This window comes from Centruroides vittatus, unplaced genomic scaffold (genome assembly GCF_030686945.1).
Source record: "Centruroides vittatus isolate TY-2023 unplaced genomic scaffold, ASM3068694v2 scaffold_769, whole genome shotgun sequence".
In the NCBI taxonomy this organism is placed as follows: Eukaryota; Metazoa; Arthropoda; class Arachnida; order Scorpiones; family Buthidae; genus Centruroides; species Centruroides vittatus.
In genome coordinates, this window is record NW_027122717.1 from 3,657,458 (window position 1) to 3,669,820 (window position 12,363).

The following is a 12,363-nucleotide window of genomic DNA, read 5'->3' on the forward strand; positions in this document are numbered from 1 at the left end:
TTAGCTCTTGCGGACCACTGGTTGGGAACCACTGCTCTAGTTTCTTGATAAACAAATCCTCCCAGATAAAATTTTTGTACTACTGTTTTTGCTGTAGCATGGGTATATGCTTTTCTAATGTGAATAAGTTGTTCCTGTCATTGCATAATATTCTATGCAAAGTCATTGTGGTTTAATTGGAAGAGTAAGCCTAAATTTTCTAAATCTTTTTACATGTGGAGTGAGACTGATCCAAAATATGGAATAGAGGAGCTTGAGGGTGAGATTTTCTTGTTTTGTATCTAAAGTAGTAGGTGTCTATGCACTAAGGCATTAATGTACTTGAACTTTGCATTTGGGTATCTTGCATACCACTGTGGTAATGATCTATAATTCTTTATGTATCAACATTTATGAGGAGGGAAGCAAGTATGCTCTACAAGCAAGTGCTGTAATAGTATTATTAACATACTTAGGGGGTTGGAAAGATGTGGCAGTTGTGATGAGAGGACAGTTCTAATTTGTGATGTACACCATAATAAAGGCTGGTAGGCAACCTATTTATTAAAAGATCTAGAAATTGTATCTTGGAATCTTTGTATTATGAAGTTTACTGAAGGATATACCTTGGATAAAAGAATTGTGCCAGCTCATCAGTTGTCCCATCTCATGCTGACAAATTATTGTCAACATATTGAACATATAATAGTGGATAACTGCAGAGGTGCAGAAAATACCGTAAACCCAATGTTTTTCATGATTAGTTCAGCCGGGACTGCTGAAAGGATCAAGCCCATTGGCACTTCTTGTTTTTATTTTCAGAAACAAGAAGTGCCAATGGGCTTGATCCTTTAATAATGAAATTTATCTTCAGAGATAAACTTCATTATTAAAGTGAAAATAATTAGACTCTGTAAAGGGCAAGTAAAAGGGCCTTGCAGATTTCCAATACCTGTTGCATAGAAAATCCTTTGTTTAATAAAATTATATTTGTTAGCATTACTGCCTTGAAGTAGGGCACAGATGGATATAAAGAAACAACATCTATTTTATAAAATTGGAACTCATTTAGTGCTAAAGATCCAAGTATTTTATTGATTGCTTCAATGGCAGATGATACCACAAATTCAAAATGAGGCATTAAAGGGTCTAAGAAACTTTGCTAATTCTTGCTCTAAGAAGTATGTGATATGGGCACATTTGTTTACCAGGGGGCACAAAATTTAAATTATTTCATTCACAAAAATTATTGTGATAAAAAATAAAAAATAAATCTTGCTATTGAGGGCTGTCATTTTTTTGGCAGCCCAATAAAGTAGTGTATTTAGTGAATGTGTGGTATGTTCCTTGAAGCTAGAAGTATTTATGACAACCTACAAAATCACTTACTTCCCATAAATACAGAAGCATTAATGTTTCTTCATTACAATTTATCATTCTTGAATTGCTATTATTAATAGATATTTGCTTAAGATCACATATTAAAGCTAGATTTGTTTTGGAAAGAAATAGATAATACAGTAGAGCATCGTTTATCCAAATTAATTGGGGACTAGGGTTGTTCGGATAACTGATTATGTACGAAAAAATATATTAACCTATCCCATGTTGAAATTTTTCTCCGTTGCGTGACGTTTCATGTTGAATTTTCGTCGATTTTAAGCCTAACGAAAATTTTTATAATAATAATCGAGGCTATTGTATCGTTAAAAATTATTTCTTTATTTTGTACAAACAAAATAAATATATTGAAAATTATAAAAACAAAAAAATTATACTTTAGAAGTTAATCTAATATCAAAAACATTTGATTCAGCACGACACAGTCCAACTGGAAAGCTTTCGGTTAACTGGCTTTCGGATAAACGATGCTCTACTGTATTTTTAAATATATGAGATTAATGCTATTTTCATTATATTTTGTGTTTTATTTATTTATCTTTTCTTTCTCTCCCCATCTAAAATGAGATTATTTGGCCAAATAGTTTAACTTTAAGGAAATGTTTTGTCCTAGTATTGAATATACACATTTAATATTCAGCTGAAAACCAAATACTTACTTTATAGCCAAATACCAAATAATGCCAAATATTTGGTCTACTGTACAGTAAATTACATGACAGTATAAAAATGTTTTAAAATATGTATTTGTCTGTAGTTCTTTTTGACTTAGAGTTAGTGCAAAGACAAGATGAAAAAAGTTTTAGACGGTGCTCTCTAATTGTAAATGCACTATTTATTGGAAGATAAGTCTTACTGAAAACTGAAAAACTGTACTGTACAGCAGTGGTTCTCAATCTTTTTGTAGTCGGGGAACACTAAACTTTCACATTGTTTTCTGCGGAACACTTACAATACACCAACTTTAAAGCAGGGGTGGCAAACCTTTTTGAAATCAAGTGTACTCGGTCTATTAGATGACAACATTGGCATTTGCTAATTACATTCCCATACAGAAATTATTTTACATTGTATTGATTTTTTTTTTGCAACAATTTTTAATTGTATATTTGTTTTTTCGTGGAACACTTGAAGTGACTTCACAGAGCACTCATGTTCCACAGACCACAGATTGAGAATCACTGTTGTACATTTCATGCTATTCAGAATCGTCAGTCCAACTTTACATTAAAATAAAGTATGTGTGTTTTGAGTGTTGCATTGTTATTCAAATAATAACAAAGTAAAAAATTACTGGATTTATTCCATTATATCTTCTCAAATAATAATTGCACCCAATTCCTAAAGAATAGAAATAGTCGCCATCTAATAAACAATGCAATTACAAGCTGAAAAAACTTGCATATTGCATATGCGACTGCATATTGTTTCTTACAATAAATGCAGTATTTTAAATAGGAAGGAGGAAAAATGATCTGGCCGAAAAAGAGTGTGATATGTCATGTTATGGGAAAAAGCAATTCCTAAGGAATTATTACGTTTTTCCTGTTCCTTTACCCTTTTCCTTATGGAAAAGTCTATTGGTATGGTCTGACACTGTTACATACTAGTAGATGATTTAAAATTAGAATTGTATTTATAATGTTGGCAGCAAAATGTGATCTTGCTATGGCTGAACTGACCACACCTGTTACTATAGTCATTAGAAAATCTTCATTTTAGAAGGCATTAGAAAACTTTTCATCTTGTAATTAGGAAATCATTTTATATAATTTATGTATTTTTGGTATTCATTTCTTCAAAATAGAATTTATGGTTTAACATGGTAAAAAAAGATGTCCGTTGTCCAGAATTCATCTTAAAAGTTAATTGTAACGTGTCCAGAATTCATCTTAAAAGTTAATTATAACGTGTCCAGAATTCATGTTAAATCTGAAAAAGCAGTGGTATAAGAATTTATGGTTTTTAAAAAAATGTTTAAATTAAACATTACTTTTGATATTCCAATTATAGTCAAAACCAGACATAAATTAAGTTTGGCTAGGCTATGCTGTTTGTGTATATGTATATGTGCTTGTGTGTGCGTGTATGTGTTTTTATAAAAGAAACTCAGAATTGAAGATTTGTTAAATTTATTTAACTTTTCGATGCTCTTAATCTTTTTAGTACCAGATGGCCAAGGTGACTAAAACATGTACAGTAGAATCTTGCTTTAACAGATTGCAGAACAAGTTTCTTGGAATAGTGGATTTTTTCCCATGTCTTGCCAAATCAATATAATTTTATCTCCTTTTAGCAGATCCCTAACTTGGAATAAGAGATTTTTTTCTAGTCCAGTCTATTGTAAACTTTTCATTTTTTTCAATGTTTAGTTAATACTGTATTTGGGTGTTTCTGAACTTGTTACATCTGACTGATATACATACAGTTCAAGAACATTCTGACACTGGTGGCAAGGATAGTGCCAAAATTTAGTGAGGCCATCAATTCTTTCCAAATCAATAAACAAACAGAATGTATACATGACATGAATATCAAGCAGTTGTTGTATTCAATAGTCTGAAAACTGATATCAAAACAGACCAAAATGGACAAGTTTTTTAACAAATCAAAGTCAAGTGTAGTGCTAATGAGCATATGTGAACGTTCTTCTTTAACTGCACTTAATTACAACTCAAGCATCGACACAAAAATCTCTATAATGCAGCCTTTTTAATTTGATTTTCTATTTTATTCTATTTTCTATTTTCTATTTGATATTTTCAGCCATTTTGAAAGGCCTTCATCAGGAAATATAATAATCGAATGATTCTTATTTTTAAACTGACATTTGTTCTGGAACATTATACATTTTTAATACTTACTTTTTTATGCCACAACAACGCGTGGCCGGGTCAGCTAGTATATACATAAATACAATCTATAATGGTACTTGTACCAATATACACAAAATATAAAATACACGAATAAATAACTAGCTAAAATAAAATAAGTAAGTAACTAAATATGTAAATACAATAAATATGTAAAAATATGAAAAAATACATAACACAATTGCTAAAATAGAGAACACCAAAGTGCCTGCTTCTTTAATGCTGTTCGTCCCTTTATTTTATAATATAATAATCAAATTAGGCTTGCTTTCCAAGCTGCTGATATTTTACTGGACACACTAAAATTTATTGCTAATCCTTTTTGGTATGTCTTATACAGGGTGTTTCACAGCTTCTCCACAAAGTTTTTTTTGAATAACTTTTTTGAAAATTTGAATTTTTTAATGAAATTTTTAGCAAAGATAGAAGATGAGAAAGGAAATTAATGCAAGATATTTTCAAAATGTCTGCCCTCTATTGAGATGCAGTAGCACAGTCTCTCTTGGAAATTAGCAATCGCATTACTACAGGTCTGATCTGAGATGCCCTTCATGATGCTCTCGATGCTTTCTCTCATCTGACTTTGTGATAGAAGCAATTCCTTTTTGTTCAAAGTGCCACCTACAAAAAATTGAGGCTGAAAACGGCACAGTTCAAAAGTTATTCAAAAAAAAGTTTGTGGAGAAGCTGTGAAACACCCTGTATATCTGCCATGTTTCAGCATATTTCAAGTGCCTCTTGTCTTGGATCTTTTGTATTATTTTAGCCCTTTGCCAATCCACAGTGACTTCTGTTGGGTCTGCTATAGCATATGTAGCACAGTGACTGGTTGCTCATTTTGTACGTTCTTTTCATGCTTTTTCAGTCTTTATTTTAAAGATCTCTTTGTGGCTCCGATGTAGTATAGCTCTTTTTGTCTCCTTTCATCTTCTATGGTATTCTATATACTCCTGGAATCAAGCTCTGGTCTATGTCTTTCTTGTCTGTACGTAGCATTTGGTATACTGTGAGATTCCTTTTAAAAAGTATCTTTTTGTTTGTTGCTGCTCCTATTTCTTTGTAAATATTGCTTAAAGATGCCATGTATTTCATTACTGTGTATTTTTTTATTCTTTCCTGGTCATTACTTTCTTTATTGTCTATTTTTGTTTTGTTAATATTTTAATTTAATTTAATTTATTTATTATATTTTTATTTAATAATGGCTTTTATCATATTCTGGTAGATACCTTTCTGCCTAGCTAGTTCTTTGACATGATCTAATTCTTTAATTCTGTCTTGTGGGTTGCTGCAGTGTGTGTACGCTCTCTTTTTAAGTGTGCAGAATGCTGCTATTTTATAAAATGCTGGGTCTTAGGAGTTCCATGGTATAAACAGAGGGTTATATGTCGCTTTTCTGTAAACTTTTGTTACGATTTTCCCTCTTTTCTCTATTTTTATTGCTATGTCTAGAAAATGCATACTTTTGTCATTCTCTTGCTCTAGTTTGAGTTCTAGGTTGAACTTGTTGGAATTGACATTTCTGATAAGTTGTTAGATATCTGGTTTTTCTTTCCATATAATCAATACATCATCAACATAGCATGCATTTCTAAGAAAAAAAATTATGATAAGTTTTATATAAATTTTATTTATTCTAATTTCAACATCAGTTTTTAGTAAGAATATACCGTATTTTATGGACTATAAGACGCACTTTTTTCTTTGAAAAATTGCCTTCAAAATTCAGGTGCGTCTTATAGTCCGTAGCGACTTATACATATTTTTTTTTTAAAAATTGCTTAAAAATTAAGGTGCGTCTTATAGTCTGTAGCGTCTTATAGTCCGTAAAATACGGTATATATTCAAAAAATAGAGAACTGAATTAAGATTTTAAATAGCCCACTCCATAATTTGTATGTCAAATTGTTAACAAATAGATTGGAAGTTGAAGAATTGTTTGCTGAATTATAACATTCCAAGGTCTAATTTTATAAATAATTTACATGTAAACTAAGATGATAAATTAAAACATAGTTTTAAAGCCATTACTATTTTTTTAACATAGTTTAAGGACATTCAATATATTACTGTAAATATAAAATTTTACAGATTGCAAAAGAAGCATTTTAAAAGTTGGCAATAAAAAAGAATAATTTTGATTAAAAGAAAATAAATCTATTTTATTACTTAAACAGTAGATTAAATAACAATGTTCTTTCAGAATTCATTTTGCTTTTTTGAATATAATAGCATATTTAAATGTGAATGCTATTCTTTTTTATTCAAAGTAACTTGATTCTTAATAATGTAAAGCTTCAGGGACAAATTATTTCTTTTCACTTCAGACATAAATCTTAATACTGTACACTGTTTGGCAACTGTCCAATGTGTCATTATTTGTTACACTTATCCACTGATGAAATAATTGCTGAAGAAATCTAGGAGTAATTTCTAGCAATTTATCAATTTTATGCATTGTTTATCTCATAATGAATGATGTGATTGAAGTGAATTGTCTGACAGTTGAGAATTTAAGTAACATGATAGACAATCTGAATGATATGAATGAGTCTATAAAGAAAACAACTGGCATACATTACTAACTATTTTGTTAATCTATTTCAATATTGATTTACAAAGGATACATTCATACAAGTTTATAGTTCAAATTTATTCTTGAAGTTTTTCCCAAAAGGTAATTTGATTCTGTAAATTCTAGTAGTAGTAATGAATTGTTTTAATCAAATATTATATATCAATATATTTATTATGCTTTCAAATGTAAGAATTTTTATAAATTATTATAGAAAATTGCTGGAAATTCCATAGTATCAGATAAAATAATGGAAAAAGTTTCAATTGCATTTATATATTCTTATTCTTTATATTTATTGTTTTTATTGATGCTGATACACATTTTTTTAGGAAAATATTTATTGTTATTTTAAAATCTTTCCAATAATTCCTTTTAATTCTAATACTGTAGCTTACATAAATACTAATATGAATATATATAATACTAAATGAACAGCTCTATTCTTTATTTGGCTGCTTAAGGCTAATTAATTACTAAAGAATATGGCTAGAGGTAGGCAGTTAAGCCAAAATCTTGCATTAAATTTAATACAAGATGGTGAGAGATTTCTTCTATTGATCACACTTTGACAGAAAATTTTTCAGTGTGTAAAAATAAGAAAATTGCTTTACTTGACTTTGTATTTGATCAAAGCAAAAACTTCAGAAAACATATCAATGTTTTCTGTTTCTGTTTATATTTTGTCATGTTTTATGCATGAGTGTTTGTAGCCTAAGTCCATTCCAATTTAAAATCATCAGAAAAATTATTGTGATTTTCTTATGTATGGACAAATTTAAAAAGAACATACTACCAAAAATGCAGAAAGAGCTTGGGGTATAAAATTTGAGCCTATTCTCTCTAAAAGTTCAAATTTAAGTTGGTAAATCATCCAAGATGATATCTAAAAGTTTATATTTTATATGAAAAAGCACAAAGAAATTTTACTTAGAACAGGTATGCTTTTTTCTTTTTAGTTTAAAATATATTCTTGAATGTGTATTTTGTTTCTTGTGCTGTTTTATTTTTGTTTTTTTATCATTTCAACTTTTACAAATATAGCAAATACTGGGTCTAGCTTAAAAGCTGGTAAAAAAAAGAAGGAAAAAAACTTACATTTTGAAGTAGTGACAGAAAACTTGTTTAAGCCAGAATGTTTACATAGTTCTGTGCAATTCTTGTTTTTACAGGTTTTCCTTTACATTAAAATTTTATTTTAAACTTAGAATATTAACATTTTTTTACATTTAGATATTTTTACAATTTATTTAGATTCATCTTCTTTAGTTTATTCTCCCTCAGTATATTTATTTTGATCATATTCTAATCATCATAGAATTAAGTGATTTTCTGATCCTTTTCATTAAATAGGAGGATTCCTCAGAGATCTGTTGTAAGAGTACAGGTTGTGTTTATTCTGTGCTTAAATTGAATAATCGATTTAATCATCATGTATTTACAGCTTATACAGAAGATACAAAAATACTAAATGTTTTAGTGAAGAACTACAATCTAATCTGTAGTAATAAAATGGCTCCTTAAAAATTTTTTATGAATTAAAAATTAATAAATAAATATATACTTGCTTACTGAAGAATCAATAACATAAAATAAATAACCATTCAAACTTCAGCACAAGTTCTTTAATATTAAGAATGTTTTCAAACGCATTAAGCGTCCATCATCAGTTACTTTCTTTAAATCGAATGTGAAATTTGAACAAAAATTACGTAAATTAAATTTTAAATAATCGTTAATAAATGCAAAAAATACAAAAATTAACAATAGGCTTAAAGTAAACAAAATAAAATAATCTATGATTATCGTAATTTTACAATTACGCCAATACGTCACAAAATAAAATAAATACAACAGGAAACAAAAAACTAACAATAGGCTTAAAATAAACAAGGATAATCTAGGATTATCTTAATTTTACAATTACGCTAACCCGTCACAAAAAGACTTCCAAGCGGTGGAAAGCCCATCAGCGTCCCTATAGTTGATGCAATGTGTGTGCTCTTCTGCGCCCTGTGGATTTCCAATTTTTCCAAAAATTTTATCACATGCTTCGATCTAGTAGACTTGATGATAGAGGCTTGGTCCCAAAAAACTGTGATGCCCTGTTGCTTGGCATAATTGGCAAGGACTGTACTATCAACCGCTTTGCTCACCGACTGCTTATGTTCATTAATCCTCTTTTTCAAATTCCTCAACGTTGCCCCCGTATATACTAATTTAGAGTCGAACCTATGGTCCCTTAGTGGTATTGAGTATATTCCTGTTAAGGAGTTATGATCATAATTCATCTTGTCATTTCTTAATAGCTTGTATATAGTGGGATTGTGTCGATAAATGATTTGCAAGTTCTTACTTTTAGAAATCCTCTTAACAAACGGCTTAAGAAAAGGTATGTAATCGAGTACCACTTTTTCTTTTTGTTGGTTTCTATTCCTCCCGTGCACCAGGTTAGGATCTTTCTTGATGAGAGCATCTATTTTTTCTCCTCTGTAGCCATTCTGCAAAGCTGTTCTTCGGATATACTGTAGTTCTTTAACTGTATCAGAAACGTCCGTGCAATGCATGTGTGCCTTCTTTATCCAAGAGCAAAATATCGCCATTTTGATATGCTCTTTGATATGAGATGTATAAAAATATATTTTGTAACTATATACATTATATAACTTATATAATGTAAATATTTTCTGTGATTATATACAATTTTATTTGTTGGTTACAAGTAAATATATTTTTTCAGATGTCAAATGACTTATACGATTAATTTTGAAAATAGTTTGTCATTTGACATCTGAAAAACATATTTACTTATAATCTACAGATAAAATTGTATAATCAAAGAAAATATTTACATTATACAAGAGCAAATATTTGATGACATATTTTGTTATATAAAGATGCCATACATCCCACCAATTTATGAGGAATGAAATATTCCTGATAAATTGGTATGGCATCTTTATATTTTTCCTTTGTAACTGATCTGATGGTAGCATATAATGAAAGTAATCGAATATTTTGATATATTTTTGACCTTCCTCTTTTGGATGAAAGATTTAAAACATGGAATTCAGCATCATAATGCACAGATGTCTTACAGAACATTTTATATTCAGCAGTTTTTAGAAATCACATCAGCTGTATTTGTAACCAGCAGAGAGATTTTTCTATCAGTATTTTGTATTCTTGTTTTTGATTCTATCTAATGACAGCAAGGAATTAATTAATTTTTTCTTCACAAATCACAAATTTATGAGAGAGTGAGTGACTTAGGCCATTTTCAAAATAAACAAGAATTGAAGTTTGTTTAATGACCCAACTAAAATGTTCTCAAGGCAAATATGTCAGCAAAGGCAAGTGGAACACCAGGAGTATACTCCATCCCTCTGGTAGATCAACAATTTCAACATAAACTTACATATGTGGGAGCTAAGTGAGGAGCTTGAAAGCAAGACTTGAGGAACATAAATCTTTATATATTAAAAACAAAATGTTTCGTCCCCATCAAAACTGAAACCAATACTTTACAAAGAAGCAGTGTGTAAATCATATCAGGTTGCAGATGGCGTCTACAATTCGTTCCTCAAAAGGACCAGCCATTAACTTTCTATGTGGACTCGGCATGAATTTGTGGAAAGGGCTAACAAAGGGAAAAGAAGGAATTTGTGTGGGGATAGGAGACACAAAAAGACTTCACTTTTGACTTAGAGTTAAAGTTAAAGAGATAGCTATTCATTTGCTCCAGTAGCATCTATTCTTTAAGTTTGATTTTTGAATAATAATCTTTGAATATATACAGAATACAGATATACAGATTTAGGTTTAGTTTTATATTATTTTGAATAATTTTTCTCTACCAAGTATATATATTAAAAGCAAAATTTTCGGCCACAGCCACACACAAATAACATATATTTATAAATTAATTAGATTTATGTTTTGAAGATTTCAAAACAACTTTTAAATAGTTTTTAAAAATGATTTAATTTTCAATTTATTTGATTTTAATTAGTTATGATTTTATTTTTAATTTGGTTTTGATTTTGGTGTAAAGGCCAGAATTTTAATTATATTATTGGGCTGCAATTTGAAAAAATTGTAGACCTATAAATTCTTACTGTTGTCCATCTGTTTGTCTTCCTTTAATCTGGGCACATTTTTTTATGCAGCGAAAATGTAGCGAAATGATGTCACGAGCAGCGTTGGCCATTTAGAAACGGGTTTCAGAGTGTTCGCTGTAAAGCGCTTCTCGAGTGCTGCATAAAAAACGCACCCTCTCAAGAACAGAGTTTGATAAATGAAAGACTAGACCAGATATGGAAACCATGAGGATAGGAAGTCCTGATTACCTATACAGTGGGTGATCAGTTAACGAACATAATTTGTTCCAAGACTGTATTTTCTGTTGGTACCTGAATTGTTCATTAACCAATTATTAATTTACCACAGATTTTTATGGGAATTTGATTAATTTATTCTAGAGACCCCAAAAAATAAATAAAAAATTATAAACTTTCTTACTATGTGTATTTATATGTAATAATAAAAAATATTTATATATACAGTCTTGCATTTTTATCAGTCATGTTCTCTTTTGCATTTGTGGGATGTTAAAGAATCTATCCAATGTCAATTGCTTTTCTTGCTTCTTCAGGATTTTTCGAAAGTAATTAATAGCAATGTCATTGTAGAGATCCTAAGCTCTTTAACCTCAACCTGGTTTGGATGCCATTCTAAGACAGTTGTTCTGACATCCTCCCATTTCTTCAAAAGATTTTTAATAGCAGATGTTGGCATTAGTCCTCTTTCATTTTCCTCTTTTTTAGAAGAAAACATATCTTACTGAGTTTCTTGGTGTTCTTCATTTAAGAGTTCTTGGAGTTCTGTTGTCAGATCAGTTTCAGGTTCTATTATGAGCTTGTCAATGTACTTTATTTCTCAGATGTGATTTTCATTACTCCTTTAGCTGCTTGAGTCTTCTTGATTATATCTTTCTTAGCTAAGATTGTGCCTACTGTTGATCTGTTCAAGCCATACTTCCTAGTCACATCAGACATCTCTACCCCTCTCTTTACCTTGGCTATTATACTCTCGCCTTTTGAAAATAAAAACCAATGCAAAACTTAATGAGTGCTGTCCAACAGTCTTGCAAAGACCTTAAAAAATTTCTTTTGTTAGAAATGTAAACAAAAAGCTGGAATTAGAAAGGAAAGTCTCAAAGTTCAGAGGAGTATTATCCAATTGGTATTGGCTGAGCATCAATGTCGACATCTCCCAAGCTTTGAAAGGTTTCAAATTGTCACCTAGAGACAAGGGAAGATCAATCGGTATTCACTATTTTACGTTGCTTCATCTTGTGTTTGTTCTGTGAGGTGTTCAATATCTGAACATGTATTTGTTGTCTGAACATAAAAATCTTCCACAAAAGTGTTCATTGTCTGATTTGTTCGCAGTCTGAACTGTTTGTTAACTGATCACCCACTGTATATGAACTTCTGATGCAAACCAGAAGTCATATTATTTCAGTTCAAAAAT

The 12,363-nt window shown here is 30.0% G+C and overlaps 1 protein-coding gene across 4 annotated transcripts in view; it reads left to right on the forward strand.

The window, feature by feature from the left end:
* LOC136989782 (dystrobrevin beta-like) overlaps positions 1-12,363 on the forward strand; it is a 60,170-nt gene that overhangs the window by 15,472 nt on the left and 32,335 nt on the right. The window contains exon 1 of one of the 4 annotated variants that reach the window (XM_067288054.1): positions 6,584-6,930. The exons of the other annotated variants lie outside the window; for them this stretch is intronic. The gene's annotated coding sequence lies outside the window, so the exon portion shown is untranslated. Of the gene's footprint in view, positions 1-6,583; positions 6,931-12,363 lie in introns of those variants that run through there. 4 annotated transcript variants of the gene reach the window in all.